We start from the raw sequence: 21,756 nt of genomic DNA, 5'->3' as shown, positions 1-21,756 counted from the left end.
GACCATTACTTGCACAGCTGGAAAGTTAAAATGGCAGATGCTGGCCTGAAAGGAAAGAAAATAATTAAACTGCTGTTTTGAAATTTCTTTCTTTCCTTGCTGAGCCCTGGGTTGAGGCACTGAAGCAGCTTGAAATCACTGATTATATATGCAGGATACTCTGTTAATCCAGTGATTGAGAATCAGAATAAAAATGTGCCAGCTGTTTAAGGTCATTTACAGTATGAGCACCCACCTCCTTTCGCATGATTTATATCAGTAATCATCCCACGGAACTGCCAGAAGCTAAGCTGATTGTGGTGGGTAAAAAGATACTAATTTGTCAGGGAAAGTTGTTGCCGTCAAAGAAAGAAGGGAATTGATCCTTTTCATTCGACTGACAGGCTCTTTCTCTCTGACACTTGCGTTAAATGATGATGGCAGTTGGCCATGCATTCCTGATTAGGGAAAGGATGAAAGGGGTGTGAGAAATCAATGAATGGCAAGAGGAACAAGAACCAAAGCTGCATGTGTGTGAGCTGACCTTCACAGACTATGTATAGGAACGGGGAGAATGACTAGAACGGTCACTGAGCAAAGCTCCAGGTCCACCCTTTCAGGTTTGCAAATGTATGAATGTATTGTCCTCTTTATACTCTTCTTATCATTGTGCCTGCAGACTGAGTCTTAAAATCCATTCTGGGATGTTTATCTGTTGAATGACCAGATCTACCTTTAGGTTTCCAATGCTTGTCAACTGAAAGGATATGAAACAATATTTGCTCAATAACACTGTCTTGAACTGGACATGCATATGATGTAGGTGATGGTGAGTGCTGTTATCTTCCCACGTGGATCATGAATCAATCTGTTCTCAAATCCTCGTCTTATCTGTAGAGTTTAATTTAGCACATTTTAATTGGTCCTTTGACTTAGTTGGACTGAGGTGTTATTTTATAGTTTGAGATGAGCTTCTTCAATATCATCACTGAACATTTCCATTGGTACAATTCCACCATCTTGTAGTCCCCTGAAAAGAGGGACTACTAAAAGGAGAGCCAGGGAGGCAAAATAATCGACCTTCATCTTCTGAGATTGAGTCTTTGGTGCCTGCATTAGCCCAGGGGTTTCCAAGGGTGAACACTCCAGAGACCTCTTTGTCAGGTGCTGTATTTTGGACCACCTCGTGAGATGCTGGCCACAGGCAGGACTGGGGGTAAGGCAGAATGAAAGCCCTGGAGCCAAAGGAACTTGAAGTGCGGCCTGAAGAGCAACGGGAGGAAGAAAGGCAATGTGACGAGGAAGGCCACTGGAGGAAATCACAGCAGAATACTGTCAGCTTTATTGTTTAGGAGGGATGCATTGGCTAAATAAGAAACTCTCTCACAAGGATCTTACTGGGATGGAGGCCCCAGTCCAAATAAGGTGACCTCTCCGTGTTTCAATCCTTGCCACCAACAGAATTCACCAGTTATTAGCTGATCTGAAACAGAAACTGATTGCAAGATTGGCACTCGCTCTTGATCACAGGATAGAGTCTGGTCATCAGGTACAAAATGCTCCAGATGTTGATATATGCAGAAGAGCTTCCACCCATATCCTGCTTCTGTGCCACAGCAAACACCCAGGCAGTTTTCAATTCTACCTGGGGACAACAATTTCATCTACAGTGACGTAAAATTCGAAGTTCTAGAGACAATAGTAAAAAGCAGCCCTCAAAGTATTCGAAGTGTAAGTGATTGCATCGAGCTGTCCATTGTAGCAGCTACTACGGTAGAGTTACTAAAGAAATACAAAGACACGCCAGACTAGTCAACTCAAGACTGATTTATTCAGGGTTTACAGGCTTCTTTTATATACTGTGTGTCCCGGGCTCCACGGGACAAGGTGGGACGTAACTATGAGATTGCTGCCGATCCACAGGACTGGCAGGTTTAAATCTTGCCTTGTAAGGGTCCCGCGCCTTCCGGTAGGAAACTGAACAGCTCAAGTTCCTCGGCGTGTGGTCCATTAGGTGAGTAGGCAGATGTCTGCATTATGGTTCTGCACGCCCGCAGAACCGTGCCAGCGACAGTTTGCATTGCCACACTGTGCGCCCACTCGGCCCGCGACACAGCCGCTACACCACAGACTTAGATTTGGAAATGCCAAGTGTTCTTGCATAATAAGGTTGTATTTGTCATTTGTGATGTGAAAAGTGGGTCACGAATTAACAAAAAATTGTACTTTAAATGGTAATTATCTACAGTTTAAAAAAAATTTGGAGCTTCTTAAAATAATTGGATAATATTTTGTAAAATTATGCAAATTTAATTAGCCAGATGGTATTAAGATTGACTTTACTGCCTTCCATTAAACCTGCTTGCCTTTTTTTTTCCCTCCCCTTTTTTCTGCATTTCCAGTTCCTCCACCATCCCCCCACCCCTTCATCGCTGCTGTCCCCTTCCTCCTTTCTCCACCTATCATCTCCTGCCTTTGCCACATCCCCATACCCCACCCCCATCCCACTCTTTTGTTCAAACGCTTGCCAGCATTTTCACATACTTTGATGAAGGGCTTAAGCCTGAAATGTTGGTTATGTAACTACTTTTCCTATATAAAGGACACTGCTCTGCTTCTCCAGCATTGTGTGTTTTTATATTTAGCTCCTTCTGTTTAATGGGTGCTGCCCATTCCTTCTCCCCCCTGGGTAACCGGCCTCATTTCAATATGCGTAGCAGTATTGTACAAATCTAATCTACTTAAACATAACTTTAAATTGCTGAGGAGATTTTTGACAAAAACAACCTTTGGAAAACATCTGGCATCATAATGTGTTCTCGGTTGTTTTTATATTGGAAGTAATTGTTTCTAACAGACCATGGAATAGCGCAAATTAAATCCTGTTATTTCTTCTAAATCTTCCCTTACTGACATCTCAGTTTGTCACTCCCTAGTGCATTACAACATCCTTTTGTTGCTCATGGGCTTGTTACCTTATTTCCTGACAGTGGAAGTCCATGAGTTACATCAGAGACAAATGCCTTAAATATATGTAGTCAATATGTAGTCAAGAAACTTGGTTTCTTTTGCTTTTGTGTGAACATTTTTCTGGCATTTTTATCCATTATCCCTATAATTTCTGAAACACAAACTAATTTTCTAACTGTGTTAAATCCAGAGAAGTGGAATTGTAATATTAGCTCTTCAAGGCAGTGGTTCTCAGCCTTTTTCCACTTTAATTATTCCCTATGCCACAGATGCTCTGTGATTAGCAAAGGATTACTTAAGGTGGTATGTGGATGGGAAGAAAAAGTTTGAAAACCACTGAATAGTCCCTAAATGGCTCATTATGTGCACGGTTTCAGTACTCCAAAGGAAATGGCAATTGGCAGTTTTTCTCAAGCAAAATATTCAGTAACATTTGGGTCTAGAGCAGTGATTCTCAACCTTCCCTTCCTACCCACATCCCACCTTAAGCAATCCCTTACTAATCACAGAGCACCGATGGCATAGAGATTACTTAAAGTGGGTGGGGAAAAAAAAGGTTGAGAACCACTGGTTCAAGATCTTGAATTGGAACTAATGCAATGATGGTGCTTGTGTAATAGGCAGCAAAAAGCCAGTTATTTACAATTTTGAACAATCTCTTGTTGTCATTGAATACTTGAGAGTGGTTTCAGAAGAGTCGACTGGAATCCCACGAAGAAGGCTGATTCATATTCCAGCTTGCTGCAGAGAGGGAACTTGTCATGTTAAATTTCACAAATTGGATTAATTTTCTGATATTTGTTCTCAAAATGTTCCATATCCACAGTATAAATACAACATGAAGGTGCAAAGAATTCCAGAATCGATCTTCAAGAGAACACTCAATCACTTTCTTTTCAGTATCAACCTTGTCATGAGTAAATTTACACTATTTGTTGAGTTTATGGATTTCTCTTCTCGTTGTGCTCTTGATAATAAATGGTAGCTGTCAATGAGATTTCTAGTCCATCTTGACCTTTGACATGTGCATTTTTCTATCTAGTCTGTCTGCTCATGCGAGCAACAGAGATTGATTTAAAATGAATTTACTAAATCATGATTCTCTGCAACACTGGTGCTTGTACATTTGACACCTTCATTTATCAGAGGTGTTTACAGATTTAGGGCATTAGGCTGTGTTTGATTTTAACAATTTTTCCCATTGCAATTTAAAAATAATGTTTTGGCAACACATGTTTGATTGCATCATAAAGCAATGGTGAGTGTGATAGGATTCCAAATGGGTAGAAGCAAAAGTGTGAGATTTTAATGATCTTAACTCTGAATGGAGAGAGGCGTGTCCTGCCCCATCACAATGAAGCGTTTTTATTCTTCAGGGCATAACTTAATGGCAAAGGATAGACCATTTGATAGGTCTTTAAATGAGCTATGGAATGCACCACAGTTCTATCAAATGCCGGCAGCTCATTATGTTTGTGCCTTATAATATTTTTGTTTTGGAATGTATGAACTATCGGTGCTTGTAATCGTGCAATTATTCGTTATGTCTAGACATACAGTATATGATAGCTTATTTAACCACATCAAAAAAACTTGTGTGTCGACATTATTTTCTTGCCAAATTGTTAAAATTTTCCACTTGGATAAATTTCATGCCCAGGGGGCTGATGTGGTGAAATTAGTCAAATGACGTTACTGTGATCTTTTACAAACTCGTGAAGGTATATACCATGCCACCAGCCTCCGGGTCCAACGTATCCTCCTCCACCTTTTCGCTCACCTACTACGTGATCCCACCACCAGACACATATTCCACACTCCCCTCCCCCCCCGTCCACAAGGACTGCTCCCTCTGTGATCCCCTTGCCCACCTCTCCTTCCTCACCAATCATACCCTTGGCACCTCTGCCTTTGACTGCAGGAGATGCTGCAAGAGTCGACTACTCCATCTAGTGCTCCCGTTGTGGTCTCTTCTACGTTGGAGAGATTGGGCACAGTCTGAGATCACTTTGAGTGCCTTGGATCTCCCAGTGGCTACTATTACAAGCTCCTGTTTTATTTAGTGAGTTCACTTGAGGGTTGGTGCAGGCTGCAAACATTCAGTTTTCATAACATGCACAGATGAAGTGGCACCGTGAAGTACAAACCATAAACAGAGTTAATGCTTTGGAAGAACAAAAGAACAATGGTTGTTTATCCAGGAGAAACAGATAGTGAGAGGGAGTCATGTGAATGGAACACATAAAGGAACAGTATTTCAGTATTGATCAGCCAGTCATCTGATAAAACACAGAGGTGGAAGGACTCTGAAATAGACAATTCTGATGATTCTCCTTGTCAGGAGAATTATTGTTGAACCACCGTGACCATGGTCCGTTATATATCTTTACCTCCTATGGATGCTGCGAGACCAGCTGAGTCCTTCTGTGTGCTTTTTTTTTAAGCTATGTGGTCCTCAATTGTAAATGAAACTTGTAACTCCTGGGTGGTTTCTGCAATGTAGACTCTCACAGCTGGCCACAAGTTTTATATTTTATGTTTAAAATAATTTTAGATTTTCCATTCAATGTATTCATATTCTTTTCACAAGCACACAATACAATCTATTGTGTTGATCTTGGAGATGTTCTTTTTCTTGGATGCATTTTCAGATAAGTTATTGACTTATAGAATCATATTGTGATATACTAACCTGCCTGAGTGGTAACTAAAACCTGATGATTTAATCAGTCAAGTAATCAAATTTTAGATCCATTGTTGCTTTGAAATTTATTTGCCATTGCAAATGCTGTTTTAGGTGGACGCATCTTTTATGTCAACTGTGAATCTTGGATACAAGCAAATAGTAGCAAAAGAAAAACCTGATGCCCTCCCAAGCTTCAAAATATAGCAGCTCAAGGTAAGGAGCAGGATTAATGGAATAGAATATTTATAGTATTATTCTGACTCTCAGAGGTTTTCACAATGTTAATAGCCTGAAATGAAATACTTCAATGAATCTATGCTACTTGGTTACATGTGGTTGGAATTCAAGATTAATTCCTTCAAATTATTGTGTCTCAAGATGCTTCTTTGTGAAGGCCAGGAGCTTTACCACAAAAAAAAGTAAGACTATCTAAGGGAGGATTGTATCTGACCTTTTCCCGGTGTACGATATTGGGAAATGCATATAAACTGCTCAAATATTTCCCCACCTTCACTGCCCTTAACATGAAGTCACAACAATTTTGAGCTACTGGAACTTTCCAATGAATATTGAAGACCAATTTCACCTTTAATTTTATTGTTTTATTTTAACACTGTGAAAATCAATTACTTCCATTTGCGGTCTCTCTACTGTTTAAAAAAAAATCTGCAAGGGAAGGATTCTGAATTGTAGCATTGTCCTTTCTTTCCCTTTTCAACGTGCATGGATCACTTAAAAAAATATAGAAATCACTTAAACTTATTTAAAGTGCTAGAAAAATTTAAGTTTGAGCCGTTTTTTACTGGTTGGGTTAAGGCATTATATAAAAATCCAGTTGCTAGGGTGTTGACAAATGGCCAAACTTCTTTGTCACTCAAGTTAACACGATCAACACATCAAGGTTGCCCCTTGTCACCAGCCTTATTTGCGTTGGTCATGGAACTGTTTGCTCAAGCAATCAGACAAAATTATAATTTTAAAGGGATAAGAATTGCAGATGATGAATATAAGATTAATTTATTTGCTGATGATGTTTTGATTTATTTAACTAATCCGGAACAATCTTTAAAACATTTGCAAAAATGTTTGGAGCAATATAGTGCACTATCTGGGTATAAAGTACGCTGGGACAAAAGTGAAATATTGCCAATTTTAGATGGGGATTATAGTGAGTGTAAACAGATTACAAAATTACTGATAAAATTAAATCTTCCCTTACTGACATCTCAGTTTGTCACTCCCTAGTGCATTACAACATCCTTTTGTTGATCATGGGCTTGTTACCTTATTTCCTGACAGTGGAAGTCCATGAGTTACCTCAGAGACAAAATGCCTTAAATATATGTAGTCAATTAAATGAACTTGGTTTCTTTTGCTTTTGTGTGAACATTTTTCTGGCATTTTTATCCATTATCCCTATAATTTCTGAAGCACAAACTAATTTTCTAACTGTGTTAAATCCAGAGAAGTGGAATTGTAATATTAGCACTTCAAGGCAGTGGTTCTCAACCTTTTTCTTTCCACTCGCGTTCCACTTTAAGAATTCCCTATGCCATAGATGCTCTGTGATTAGCAAGGGATTACTTAAGATGGTATGTGGATGGGAAGAAAAAGTTTGAAAACCACCGTTTGAATAGTCCCTAAATGGCTCATTATGTGCACGGTTTCAGTACTCCAAAGGAAAGGGCAATTGGCAGTTTTTCTCAACCAAAATATTTCAGTATCATGTGGGTCGAGAGCAGTGATTCTCATTACAGGAGTAATGGTTGATGTGAAATATCAATCATTATATATTATTGAGAAAGATTAAGATGGATTTGAATAAATGGAAAGATCTTCCATTGACATTAATAGGTTGGGTAACTTGTATTAAAATGAATATTTTCCCATGTATTCAATATCTTTTTCAATCGATTCCATGTTTACTTCCAAAAGTATTTTTTCAAGATTTGAATACGGCAATAAGGAAGCTTTTATGGAGGGGGAAGCTGGCGAGAGTAGCATTACAGAAATTGACATGGAAATATGCTTTACCTAATTTTCAAAATTATTTATGAAGCTACACAATTAAAATTTATTAATAGAATGTTTGATATTACACAACCTCCCAGTTGGGCTAAAGTGGAATTAGCTTGTATTTCTGAGTCTCAGGTTCACCAGTTTATATTTAAGTGGGATTCTGGTTTATTACAGGGATATTACATGCCTCTTTTAAAACATTTATTAGGGATTTGAACTAAAAGGAATTTTGCTATTGGTTCGAAGGGTAAGATATCAATTCAAGCTCCATTATATCAAAATAGAGTTATTTCTTTTTCGATGAATAATAGGGATTTAAAGGCATGGGAATCTGAAGGTATAAAGCTGATGGAGGATTGTTTTGAAGAAGGACAGTTCCTTTCTTTTAATTGACTTAGAGAAAAATTTGGAATAACAGCTAATTCTTTATTTATATATTACCAAGTTCGAGCTTTGGTTAGGGATAATTATAGAAGAGAAATGAAATTACCTGAACTAACGAAATTCGAGTTTCTGATTCCGCATACCACACGTTAAAAAAGAGTTTTACTTCTGATATGTATGCTTTGTTGCAAGATAGTATGGATAAACCAAATTTAAATAAATCTAGAAGTAAATGGGAAGGTGATTTATCTTATGATACACCTCAAGAGGATTGGGAAGTTATGTACCAAGACGGGGTGACTAAATAACTTAATGTAAGATATAGTTTGGTTAATTATAATTTTTTTTACATCAGTTGTAGTTGACCCTTGAGAAACTGAAAATAATAGGGATTTAGTAATTCGGATTTATGTTTTAGATGTGGACTACATACTGGAAAATTTTTACATGCTTTGTGATAAAGTCCAACCGTTTTGGGGAAAAAAATTAGAGTAATTTTTGAAAAATTATTTAGGATTAAATTGCCATTAGATCCAGAATTTTTTTTTTGTTGGGTTATATTGTTTCACTGACTGGTTTGGGGCTGGACAAGTTTCAGATAGCTTTTGTTCGTTCAGCAGTAGCACGGAAGTATATTCGATTACTTGGAAAGATGATGTAAATATGAATCATCGACACAATGAATTGAGATCTTGTATTTATATGGGGGAAAAAAATAACATAATTTGCCTGATAATTTTTTTTTGCTCCCCTTGCGGGGCGTGCTGAGGGTGGGAGGGAGGGTGGGGTGGGTTCATATTGTTTTAGTTTAGATTATTTTATTTTCTGCATGTTTGTAATTTGAAAATTTTAAATAAAGTAAAAAAGAAATCACTTCGACAACTGCATTTATCACTAAAAAGATAAGATCCTGAAAACCAAGCAATTAAGTTTGTTTCAAGATGATAAAAGTTAAAAGCAGGAAGGTGATCAGAATACCACTTTGAGGAAATTCTGAGCACTCTCAATAATTATACTATAAATATTATAAAGCAGTAACAGAGTCAATAAAGAAGGCACAAAAATAATTTTAAAAGGTGATGGCAGAACAGAGGCCTGGCAAGTATGGTAGGTGAGATAAAGGTTAAGGAGTGGCTTAAAAGAGGTCTTTGAGGTCACTGTAAAGCAGGATTCCAGGCATAATTGTGCAAAAATTAAACCCCAAAGGAAATTTAATTCCTGATTTCTACTGAAATGTTTGAATTTATGATGATTAATGCAGTTAGTCGAACCTACGATGGGGAAGACTTGGAGATGATGCTTCCTTTTGTCGAGAAGATAAAATTGATGTTATAAGATTGAGAATAATTAATATAATGAATTCCCGATTTAAAAAATAAAGTTGCGGTATGGCAAGAACTTGGAGAATACCATCTCAAGAATATCTGACTCTAATAGTTGGATGCAATTAAGGGGAAGCTGGTTAAGTACCACAGAGAGAAAAAAATATTTGGAAGGTATATTGGTGAGGTTTAATGAAGATGAGCAAAAACTCATTCATGTTTCAGAGGTGTGGATTTGTTGTGACTTGATGTGCCCAGTTCTTGATTGTGACATCTGAAATTCTATGCAAGGAGGAATATCTTAAGTCCAATCTGAAAATAAAAACCTCATTAACTGGTAATCATTCAAAGGAATCAATACAATTCTGCAATTTGGTTTTAATCTATTGGAAGCTGATCAATGTTGCCCAAGATTTCGGAAGAAATTGTGAATCACTGAGCTCTACTTGTAATAGTATTTTTCAAGTTCTTATTATATTTTGAGACAACAGTAGAATACATTAAAGCATTACTTTCTAACCTGTAGTTCCCAATCTTCCTGTTAGGTAATTAATTGTTTAGAAACTTAATGTTCATTGAATTTCATTGTTATTAGTCTATTCAATTATGTCATTCAAAACAAAAACACAAGCTTTGTTTTGGGATATAATTTGCGCTCCATATTACTTTTGAAATTTTGTGTCAAATTTGCATTTTAGGCAATTCCAGTGAATTTTATTCAAAACTTGATTTTATATCAGGTTTATAAAATCATGAAGGGCGTAGATAAATTTCCCATGTTCCAGAGAGAAAAGTTCCAGCCTCTCCTTAGAATTCAAAGCTCAGCTGTCCAGTTACTCCTGCCCAGTCTTTAGAACAAATACTCCTGAAAGCCCAAAAATTGTTTAACTTTCTTTGATTCAATCTGTTGAGTATTTTGGATCAAAGTTTGATGGATCACTAACTAGTTTCGATGGTAATTCTGAAATCTATATATTACAAAAATAATAATTACTAGTGCTAGTGTATAATTTCTGGTTTTACCTAAAATGATTGGAAGCAAATTCCAACCTTGTCTAACCACTCTGGATTTGAAAAGAGATAATTGGCAGAAATACCTTTTAACCCTTGGCTGTCTTTATCTGTTAATACTTCACACTGCCCCCGATGATTTATCACCCGATAGTTCCAGTCAAAATCGTGAAACAGAAGCTTAGCACTTCAGCGAACAGTTCTGGTGAATAAAGCTGCTCACTCACTTGACTTGTCCTTCCGTCAGTCATATTGCTTTGACATTTGTTTCAGCTGATGGATGAGAAATATTTTCCAGCATCTGTGTTAAACCTGCACACCAAATGAGTTACAGGTCAACGCTGTTTTGACTTTGAGCTGAACTGCTGAGATTTTGATTGTTGCAGGGATATTTTTGTATCTTGAGATGGGGAGAGGAAAAAAGGAAATGTAAATGAGCAAAGTTCATCTGAACCAAAAGTATCCGCTCACATCAATTATTGTACAACTGCACAACCAGTATTATGACTTTTTTCTTTCTTTGTTATTATTTTCAGGATATGAGGGTTAATTAGTAAAAGTATTGCCCTCTCTGATTGTTGTTGAGAAGGTGGTGGTGCTCACCTCTTTCTGATGAACATACTCCCCCATTGCTGTTGGTCAAGAGTCCAAGATTAGATCCAGAAACTATAAGACTAGTGGTACATCTCCAAGTCCAGTTGGTGCATGACTTGGAGGAGTCTCTGTGAATAGTGATATTCCTGTGTGCCTGGAGTTCTTGTGTTTCTTGGTGGGAGAGGTCACAGGTGTGGGAGCTATTTCTGAAAAGTAGCTTGGGTGAGGAACAGGAGTGCATGTGCAGCCAGAGTGTCACTGACGAAAGAATAAATGAGGAGGGGCGTGAATCGAACATGAAGCGATGATTTTTAAATTTAGGCATACAGCATGGTAATAGGCCATTTGGCCCACAAGTCTGTGCTGCCCAATTTACACCCAATTAATCTACATCCCCAGTACATTTTGAACAGAGAGAGGACATCGAGCCCACGGACATGGGGTGAATGTACAAACTCCTTATGGACAGCGCAGGATTCGAACCCCAGTCCCGATGGTTGGCGCTATAAAAGCATTGTGCTAACCGCTGTGTCAACTTTGCCACCAACCATGATCTATTTCTGTTTTTTTTAAGTTTTACTGAAATTACTCTCATCTGGACACATTCAGAGTATTCATTATTCTCCTGCCTTGGCATTAGAGGTTGTCAGTATTAACAATCTGATGCTCACCAAGGAATCCTGCGATCAAATTCCACTTTGAGCTGCAAGCTTACTCTAAACTTTTAGTACCAGTCTCTGACGCCATTATTTTTGCCATTTTCTGCTGTGTAATTGGAATGCCATGTGATATATATATATATATATATATATATATACACCAGCAAACCATTGATCCATCATTCACCAGAGCAAACATATTCACGAGGTTATAAACAGAAAACTGAGGGATTCAGCATCTGCAATTTCAGGTCCAGCACCATTGTTTTTATTTCAGATTTCTACTACTGCAGTTTATTTCATTCAAATTCATTTAACTTTTAAGGATTCCTAGGTCTGCAGGATGGTGAGGCCATCAGGAGTTGATGGCAATGCACTAAAGGATTCAAGATGTAAATTGTGAAAAGTTCAGAATTGATTCAGAACCACAATGCCACTTAATGATCGATATCACGGATGACTTTCTAGCTCAGATGATTGCAAATAAAACATCTGTATTAGAAGTGAGAGATGGGGGAATTGTAGATTTCTGCAGAAAGGTGAGTGGTTTAGATGGATTGCCCTTCTTTCCACCCTTGGTATCTGTGCAACCTTGGTAGTGAACCCCTTCATTTGACCCAGAACTTGCAGTCTTTCAGAGATTCAAACACGAGACCTCCAAAATAGCACTGCAAGTTATCAAAAACTGATGAATCCTACCAAGAACTTTTGTTTCACAGGAGATGCTGTTGATATTCCTGTAGTTCATGTGTGTCTATTGTGGATTTTAAAACTAGGGTGTTGCATGGCTGTATAGTGGGTTGCTTCACATGTGATATCAAGACTTCATATGTTTTGTTCTCAAGCTGATTGGACAGCCATATGTAAACAGTTTATAGTTTATTATCTGTGTGGCACATTAAATTCAGCACCAGTTGAGGAAGAATGTGCATTGGCAAGCTTCAATGCCATCACTGACCCAAGTTCTCCTTGTTAAGGTGCACTGCAAAATTCTCTTCACACCCGGATTTAATTCAGCTGGTTGGACTTGTCTACTTTGGGGCAGTGATGGGAGGAATGAAGGCTGTAGGATTACGTGATGACATTGAAAGCTCGGCCTTTTCTTTTCCACGCCTATTAGCGGCAAAAAGGAAAATTTTGCAAAGCTGATTCCAAGATGCTTATTGCAATGTCACTTACAATGAAGTGTACTGTGCACATGATGTTTCACTCAAGCGTATGTTTCTGTCAAAATGAATAAGCAACCCAGTGGGCAAATAGAAAAGAAAATGACACAACTATAATAATGGTCTTTCTTTTGTTGGTTGTGTGTAGTTGCCACTCTTTCACGGCACCTGAATGAAACGTAAACTTCTCAAATGTCATTGTTTCATTTTGGTCCATTTTACACTTGATCTATCATTATAAAATAGAGCAAGATAAGTAGAGTGGAAGTATTGTTATCTTCAAGAGGAAATGGAGGTACAAAATCATCCTCAGTTGCATGTGCTAAACACCCAGCATAAGTAGCAATAAAAGGTTAAATTCAGCTTTGGTCTTTTAATGGAGTTAAATTATGGAAGCTGTGGATTTTCTTAATTATATCCCACATATCTGTATTTGCAGTGGTAATGCACAGTTGGATGAGCCACGGGATGTGGTTATATTGTGTGTATTCAAAGATTCATGAAATTCTCAGAATCCTTCATGAGCAATATTCAATATTTAATAAAGTGTACCCTAAGAATTCAACTTCCCTGCCTTGTTTAACTTACCCATGTGTGGACTGAATGGTACCTGAATTTTTTGCATCTTGTGTAAACAGTAAAATTGAAACTAATCTATTTGCTGGCCACATTAAAACTTTTTATCACTTCCTCTGAGAAAAGGAGAATGTCTTGAACTATCAAGCAGAGTTCTCCACCAGAGTGCCTCTATTTTAGCTAATTCTAGATTCTCATGAGAAAGGTTGTTTCTAAAATGCCATTACAGTGCTTGCAGAAACAATTTGTACTTTATAGATGAATAGAATTATCCCAGTTGCAAGCTTTTTCTTCCAAAGAATCAACATTAGACCAAGGAAAATCAGGAATGTTCGCAGCATTTCCCATTATTGCCCCACTTGCCTGTTATTTCCCCATCCCCAAATCAAGAATTATCGTGAAAAAGCCAAATAAAAACTTAAATGCTAGTGTATTCATTTTAATTCCTTAAGACAATTGAGCAAAGAAAATCTTGCCATGAATATAAATGCAGAGCAAGTCTTGTGGTTTTAAAGATGTCAGCTATGTGCAACTCTGGTAGATGAAGTGGCCATCCTATTTCATTGATTTAAAACTCATAAAATATCTTCTACAAATAACTTAGCCAAAAAAATTCTACCCTGCTGAACATTAAATGTTTCCAGATTTGCACAAACCATTTGCATCTTCCGGGAGAAATAGTGGCGGCGGAGTCAATTGTATTACTTAAGAAAAGGTTGGACAGGTCTATGGATGAGAAGAAGATGGAGGGTGATGGGCATTGTGCAGGGAGGTGGGACTAGAGAGGGGTGTTTGGTTCGGTGCGGACTAGAAGGGCCTAATGGCTTGTTTCCGTGCTGTAATTGTTATGTTATGTTGTTAATGAATTGGATGCAACTTTTGACTTACTGAAGTCTTAGAAGAACACTTGCAGGTGGCTTCTTGTGATTCTACCATGCTATTTTATGAATTGATCATTTCAGTTTTTTATTCTTGGCTAAATGTAAAGTTTTGTACTGCTAATTTATACGTGGACAATATTTTGTGTGAATAACAATAAATTAATCTCGAATATCAGTTCAGCAGTGGATAGAATCTGTGCAAAGAAATTTGTCATTGGTTCCTCTAAATTAGAAGGGAGGAACTGAGATCTCTCCAAGGTAAGGTGAGCTAGGGCCAGATACTTGTGATCCACCTCTGTCGCTGGAATATTAGAAAAGGGTAGAATTTCTTGGCTTGAATCTCACAGTCCACATTTTGTATCATTTACAAGTAACCTGTGAGGAGCTCAAATTTCAAACAATCCAATGTAAATAATATTTTCCAATTTTCTTTGAAATAATCCTGTTTGATTTCTTTGCAAAAAGAAACCCATCTGGACATGGTTCAGGATATTTCCCAATGTGATTCAACAGATGTTTACTTAATGTGTTGAATGAACTATGTGCAGATGTTTTTGAATTCAATGGCTCATTAACTTGAACTTTAATGGGTCTCTGGGATTATGTTCATAATTGCACACTGTTTTCAGGTTGAACAGTGACAATGTTACATTCAATTACAACCAGAGTGAAATGTAGCTTCAACAGTTACTGAATCATAGGGCTCACAACTTTGACAATAAATATTATTTGTTCCCTGCCTTCTTAGTAACAGGGCCACTACAGAGGGACAGAAGTTGGAGGCACTGCCACACAGCTCCAATGGCCTGCATTCAATCCTGACATTTGGTGCTCTCTGGCTGGCATTTGCTCATTCTCCCAATAACTGTTTTGGTTTTTTTCTATATGTTCCAAGTATTTTCTATGTTCCAAAGCCCAAAGGTATACTGGTGGATTAATTGAATTCTGTAATGTGTATCTTGTGTAAATAAGTGGCAGAACATTCGGTGGTGGTACGAGGGGAAGCCGAATGACACGAGGATTTCCAGGATAATAAATGGGGGAATGGACTGCTGGTATGCTCTGACATGTGAATGAATGAGCATTTATTGTCAGATGCTAATATGACACTAAGATTGGTGGAACTGTGTGCAGTAGAGAGCTATCAAAGAATACAAATTTTGGATGTGGCCAGATAAATGGCAGATAGAGTTTAATCCAGAGAAGTGTGAGTTTTGTGTTTTATAAGGTCAAATTTGAGAGAAATGTGTATCGTTAAAAGCATTGATGTGCAGAAGGATCCATAAATCCTTGAAAATAGCTTCACAAGCATATAGGATGGTAAGGAAAGCATACATTATGTTTGCCTTCATTGGGCAGGGCATTGAGCATAAAGTAAGGAAGTCATGTTGCAGCTATATAATTCTTTGGTTAATCTGTACTTGGAGTGCTCTGTGCAATTCAGGTCATCCCTCAACAGGAAGGAAGTAGAGGATTTGGAAGAGATTTGCCAGGATGTTGCCTGGATTGGAGGGTATGAGCTAAAAGGAGAGGCTGAACAAAAGCAAGTTGTTTTTTTTTTCTGGAGTATTGGAAGGTGAGGGAAGACCTGATATAAGCTCATAAAATTACAAGAGACATTGATAGGATTGATGGTCAGAATATTTTTCACAGAGTAAAATTGCCACATGCTAGAGGACATGCATTTTAAAATGAGATTGGAGGTAAAGAAGGGTTTAAAGGAGATGTGTGGGGCTTTTTTTTAACACTGAATGTAGTAACTGCCTGGAAAAGGCTGCAAAGAGTAATGGTGGAAGTAGATGTGATGGTGGCATTTTAAAGGTTTCCAGATTGATACATTAATGGGCAGGCAATAGAGGGACATGTATCATTTAGAACATTTCAGCACAGAAACAGCCCTTTTCGGCCCTTCTAGTTCATGCTGAACCATTGTCTCACTGACCTGCACCTAGTTCATAGCCCTCTAAACCTCTCCCATCCATGTACCTGTCCAAATTCCTTTGAAATGTTAAAATTGAGCCCGCATTCACCACTTTAGCTGGAAGCTTGTTCCGCGTCCCCACTACTCTCTGTTTGAAGCAGTTCACCCTCATGTTCCCCCTAAACTTTTCCCCTTTCACTCTTAACCCATGCTCAACAACAGAGCTTCATTTAACTTGGGGAACATGTTCTGCACAAATATGTGGGCTAAAGGACCAGTTACTGTGCTGTACTTTCGACATACATTCCAGTTGCACAAAACACAGTAACAACATCAATAATATTCTCAACAGACCTAATGTTCTCTAAGATTTTTAAAAATTATAGTATTTTGTAAAGCCTTTAACTTACTGGAATCTCCATTGCAGTTTTTTTTTCCTCCGTGATATTCTGAAAATGATTAATATTTGGTTCCAGAGTGTTGTGGGTGTGATGGTTCTTTTATTACAATAAAGAAACTTGAGTTCTTTTTAAAACAACAAAGCAAACTTCACCAAAAACAGAACATACGTGTGCAGACCTCATGGGAAGGCATCCATCTTGAATCTCCTAAAGATGCAACAACATTTGCAAGATGCAATATTCCCCAGATGCTACACAGTCCATCACTGACTCCTCCTGGTGGTAGCACTTTATCACTACATCCCCTTTCCTTGAGATGTTTAATTAAACATGACACTTTAATACAGTATTCTTTCAAGTGAAGTTCAACACATGAACATCAGCAGCACAAACTTTTAAATGTGCATTTTTTTTCTTTTATAGATTCAGTCTGTCACGTGCTTTGACAACTCATGTGGATCTTCTTCACACAGGTGCTTGTGTCAGGTCTTCTGGTCCGCTAATGTCTAGCACGGTGTTTCCTCTGTTTCTGTGCAAGCAGAATCCTCTGCTTTTATCTGTTCCTGCAGTGTCTCTGCTGTTTTCATCCACCTTCTATTCCTCCTCAGTGTTTGACCCTCCTCCATTCTGACAGCGTAGGATCTTGAATTTATTTCTCCCAGAAGAGTTGCCTTTTTTGTCCCAAGTGTTGGAATCTCTTTTCACTTCCTGCACCTTCATGCCCGCAGAAAGTGTATCAATGAGAGCAGTTTCTTCTATGGTGTGTACACTTTTACCTCTGTTTAATTTCCCTTTGGAAAAGCATTATTTCACATAATGATTCTGCCCTTTACTTGTTACAGACTTTTCCATAAGATGGGCATTGCTTTGGTGCATATTTAGTGCTGCATCATTTACAGTTGAATGTTTCTCCATCCTTTTTGTTGGTTCCTGTATCTCATTTTTTTTTTGTTTGTTCGTGTGTGTGTGTGTCCAGATGCTGCAGATATGAACTATACCTTAATTTTCACTGGTTTTTACACTCTCACTTGCCAAGCTAGTTCACTGGCGTGGCATATCTTCATAGTTCCTGCCAAGGTAAGCTCTGTCTCTCGCAGCAAACTCTCTCTCACTTTATCAAAAATCCCAAACACAGTTTAATTACAGATCATTGAATCTTGCAGCGGTCCAAATTGCATTTTCTGGCTTATAGTTTTAAGTCTGTTTATTTTTTTTTAAAGTGTCAAAACACTCTCCCTGCAGCTGTGTGTGCGAGCAAAACCTCTTGAAGGTTTTCATTTTTCTTTGGTGTACAGTGTTCATCAAACATCTCTGTCACCTTGTCAAACTTGCCCTGGTCATCTGCCTCAGCAAAAACAAAGTGTTGAAATCCTCCAGAGGTTGAAGTGCCGCCATGGTAAGTAGCAGTGCTATCTTCTGGGTATCTGGTTGGCTATTGATTCCAATTGCCTGCAGGTAAAACATAAACCTTTGTTTAAACATCCTCCACTCATGGCTGATATTTCCAATCCAATTTACAGCATTAGGAGTTTTTAAACCCTCCATGTTTTCTCTGCTGATATTGACTGTTATTCACTTTGGATTCTAGGTTTTTTTTCTTTCACTCCTATACACAGCATAGGAGTGCTTCTTCCACTCCTGGTACCATGTGATGTTTCTTTTATTACAATAAAGAAACTTAAGTTCTTTTTAAAACATTAATAAAAGATTGATTAATGAAGCAGACTGCACTAAAAACAGACCTTATGGGAAGGCACCCATCTTGAATCTCCTAAAGATGCAACAACATTCGCAAGATATAACATTCCCCAATTGCTACACACTCTGTCTCCGACTCCTCCTGGTGGTCTCCAATTTTGAGGAAGGACATACTAGCTATAGAGGGTGTGCAGCGCAGATTTATAAGGTTAGTTCCAGGGATGGCGGGGTTGACATATGCTGAAAGGCTAGAAAAACTGGACTTGTATCCGATGGAGTTTAGAAGGATGAGGGGGGACATGATTGAGGTATACAAAATCATCAGGGGGATAGACAGGGTGAAGTCGGATTACTTGTTCCCAATGATGGGGGAGACGAGGACTAGAGGGCATAGTTTAAGAATACAGGGTAGGCCCTTTAGGACGGAGATGAGAAAACATTTTTTTTACCCAGAGAAGTGTGAATCTGTGGAATGCTCTGCCACAGAGGGTGGTAGAGGCAGATTCGCTGATTATGTTCAAAAGAGAGTTTGATAAGACTCTAGTGGGCAAAGGAGTTAAGGGTTATGGGGATAAGGCTGGAAAGGGGTACTGATGGTAGTGATCAGCCATGATCTGTAAAATGGCGGTGCTGGCTCGACGAGCCGAAGGGCCTACTCCAGTTCCTATTGTCTATTGTCTATCACCACAGAGCATATAATTTAGTGTTTTCCAATGATTGTGGCTTTGATGCTTCATGTTGATGTGTTTTGCAGAATTAACTGAGACAAGTTGGCTCACTGTTCATTGAATATATGGATTATCAGGTGACAAATCCACCAGCTATGCAGCAAGATATCTTAAAAAAAAATGTTAAGCATAACAAGGTTATCCTTCTGAATGAAATGGTAGAGCATAGGAAGGAACATTATCAAGAGCTACTTATCGGCATATGCTAAAGGAACAATTCTTTTTTTCAGCACTTAAATTATGAGAAATTCTTCGGAAGATTCCATTCGCTATAGTTATTAGGTGAGAAGTCTGCTCAGCGTTGCCAGTAACTGTGGATGTGGGTGACCAGAAATGTTTTGTGTTTCTGATTCCTTTTAATGTGGAGAGAAGGAACTCTGTACCAGTCACTGCTGTTGCATTGGGTATGTCATTGTAGTGAACCTTGGAAAGCCTTGAGTCAGGATTATGCAAAGTGAAGGAGGACCATTCAGGAAGGTCACTGTTTGAAATCTTATTCATTCCTCTGACCATGACAGAAATCATGTTAACATCAAACAATTCCCCTTGAGCACCAATCTTGGTGCCCAGCTTCCATGTACCTTTGCCCACTGCTCCCATGCAGTCCTGCCCAACCCTTCCTGACGAGCTGCTGGAAGGGTTCTAACGTGATAGGGAAAGGCTGAAGATGGCTTTGGAAGGCGACCTTCAACAGTCTTCGGCCTCAAAGCCCCAGTATCTAAATCCTGATCTTGCCACAAGTGACAACCAATGGGAGGACTTGCTGAGAGGGAACACAATGGAGTGGCCGTGTTGAAATTGTGAATCTTAACATCCTGTGGAAGAACAATAACCTCTTGGTTGAAGCTATGATGTCACTGAAGTTAAGAAATGCATGAGGTTAGATTTTTGTCTTGAACAGATGCAGTATCAAAGTCCTGGCACATGTTTTCCAACACTTCCACATTAGTACCCTAAAAAATGAACCATAGGCCACAGACATTTCTTTTCCATTTATAGATTTCCATTATTTTTAGGCTGTTTTGACAATTTTTTTCATTTTTTTTTATCCATCCATTTTAAGAATATATTGATCTGTCACAATTTATAGCATTAATATTTCTTGCTGCACCTTAATTAGTTATTGATTTTACACTATTGTGCAATCCACTATGGGTTTATGGTTGTGACAGTTATCGAATAAATCCTCTGAATGTAACATCTGTGAATGCTGGGTGAGGGATTGGATTTAACTTGGTTATTTCCTCTGTGTAAAATAGATTATTGACAGTGGTGAGGTTTACATGAACGTTAGGCTTTCAACAGACAACGAGATAGACAACAGACTCGCCAAGGCAAATAGCGCCTTTGGAAGACTACACAAAAGAGTCTGGAAAAACAACCAACTGAAAAACCTCACAAAGATGAGCGTATACAGAGCTGTTGTCATACCCACACTCCTGTTTGGCTCCGAATCATGGGTCCTCTACCGGCATCACCTACGGCTCCTAGAACGCTTCCACCAGCGTTGTCTCCGCTCCATCCTCAACATTCATTGGAGTGACTTCATCACCAACGTCGAAGTACTCGAGATGGCAGAGGCCGACAGCATCGAATCCACGCTGCTGAAGATCCAACTGCGCTGGGTAGGTCACGTCTCCAGAATGGAGGACCATCGCCTTCCCAAGATCGTGTTCTATGGCGAGCTCTCCACTGGCCACCGAGATAGAGGTGCACCAAAGAAGAGGTACAAGGACAGCCTAAAGAAATCTGACCACCGCCAGTGGGCTGATATCGCCTCAAACCGCGCATCTTGGCGCCTCACAGTTCGGCGGGCAGCAACCTCCTTTGAAGAAGACCGCAGAGCCCACCTCACTGACAAAAGACAAAGGAGGAAAAACCCAACACCCAACCCCAACCCACCAATTTTCCCTTGCAACCGCTGCAACCGAGTCTGCCTGTCCCGCATCGGACTTGTCAGCCACAAACGAGCCTGCAGCTGACGTGGACATTGCCCCTCATCCGCGAAGCCAAGCCAAAGAAAAGAGGCTTTCAGTATGAGTTTTTGGAAGGCAGCAGATGGCCATTGAAGTTGACAGAACTGAATTTCAAAATGCATATTCTACAATAACAGTTTAGCACATAAAGCATTATCAAACTTCCATAAAACTCATAATGTCCCTATTATCTCTAAATCACTTTGATCCGATGAATTTCACATGCCATACAAAGTCCTGTTTAAGGCTGAATTTGCACTTGATACTTTGCATGACCCACCAAGCATTTTGTTGTGTTTGCTCAGTGTAATTTTGCTGTCAGCTACTGCAAAGTCCTTAACTGTTCTCTGGACAAGAAGTCATATGCAACCTTGTTCTTGGGGGAGCAAGTTCCTGCACTCGCCTTTCCATTTGCCCTGGCTGCAAACCATTTGTACTTGGGAACTAACCATGCAAACCCCGTATGCTTTCATTAACTTTCACATTACACAAAGTAATCATTTTGTAAATAGTAGCTGCAAGAGTAATCCGGTACTTCCATTTTAACTACCTAACTTCAGAGCCAACATTTACATAGATTGCCTTTTTTTCTCAATCTGAAAGGAGAATGGATGAGGGAGTGTGTGATTGAAATAAGAGGTAATTCATACACATCACATCATATAGGCTGAGGTGATTGTGCATTGAGAGGACAATTGGGGATAAATAAGCCTTCAATATCCTCAGTATTGACTGGCACTAACTGAAATGGAGATTAAATTAGATTGTGTAATTTACGGTGGAAA

At 38.8% G+C, this 21,756-nt stretch overlaps 1 protein-coding gene across 15 annotated transcripts in view; it reads left to right on the top strand.

The window, feature by feature from the left end:
- The window catches only part of LOC138735642 (extracellular sulfatase Sulf-2-like), a 379,836-nt gene that overhangs the window by 203,846 nt on the left and 154,234 nt on the right, over nt 1-21,756 (top strand). For 9 of the 15 annotated variants that reach the window (XM_069883744.1, XM_069883748.1, XM_069883743.1 and 6 more), the window contains one exon: nt 5,747-5,848. The exons of the other annotated variants lie outside the window; for them this stretch is intronic. The gene's annotated coding sequence lies outside the window, so the exon portion shown is untranslated. The remainder of the gene's footprint in view (nt 1-5,746; nt 5,849-21,756) is intronic. 15 annotated transcript variants of the gene reach the window in all.

This window comes from Narcine bancroftii, chromosome 6, assembly GCF_036971445.1.
Source record: "Narcine bancroftii isolate sNarBan1 chromosome 6, sNarBan1.hap1, whole genome shotgun sequence".
Lineage (NCBI taxonomy): Eukaryota > Metazoa > Chordata > Chondrichthyes > Torpediniformes > Narcinidae > Narcine > Narcine bancroftii.
This window is presented reverse-complemented; position numbering and strand designations above follow the sequence as displayed.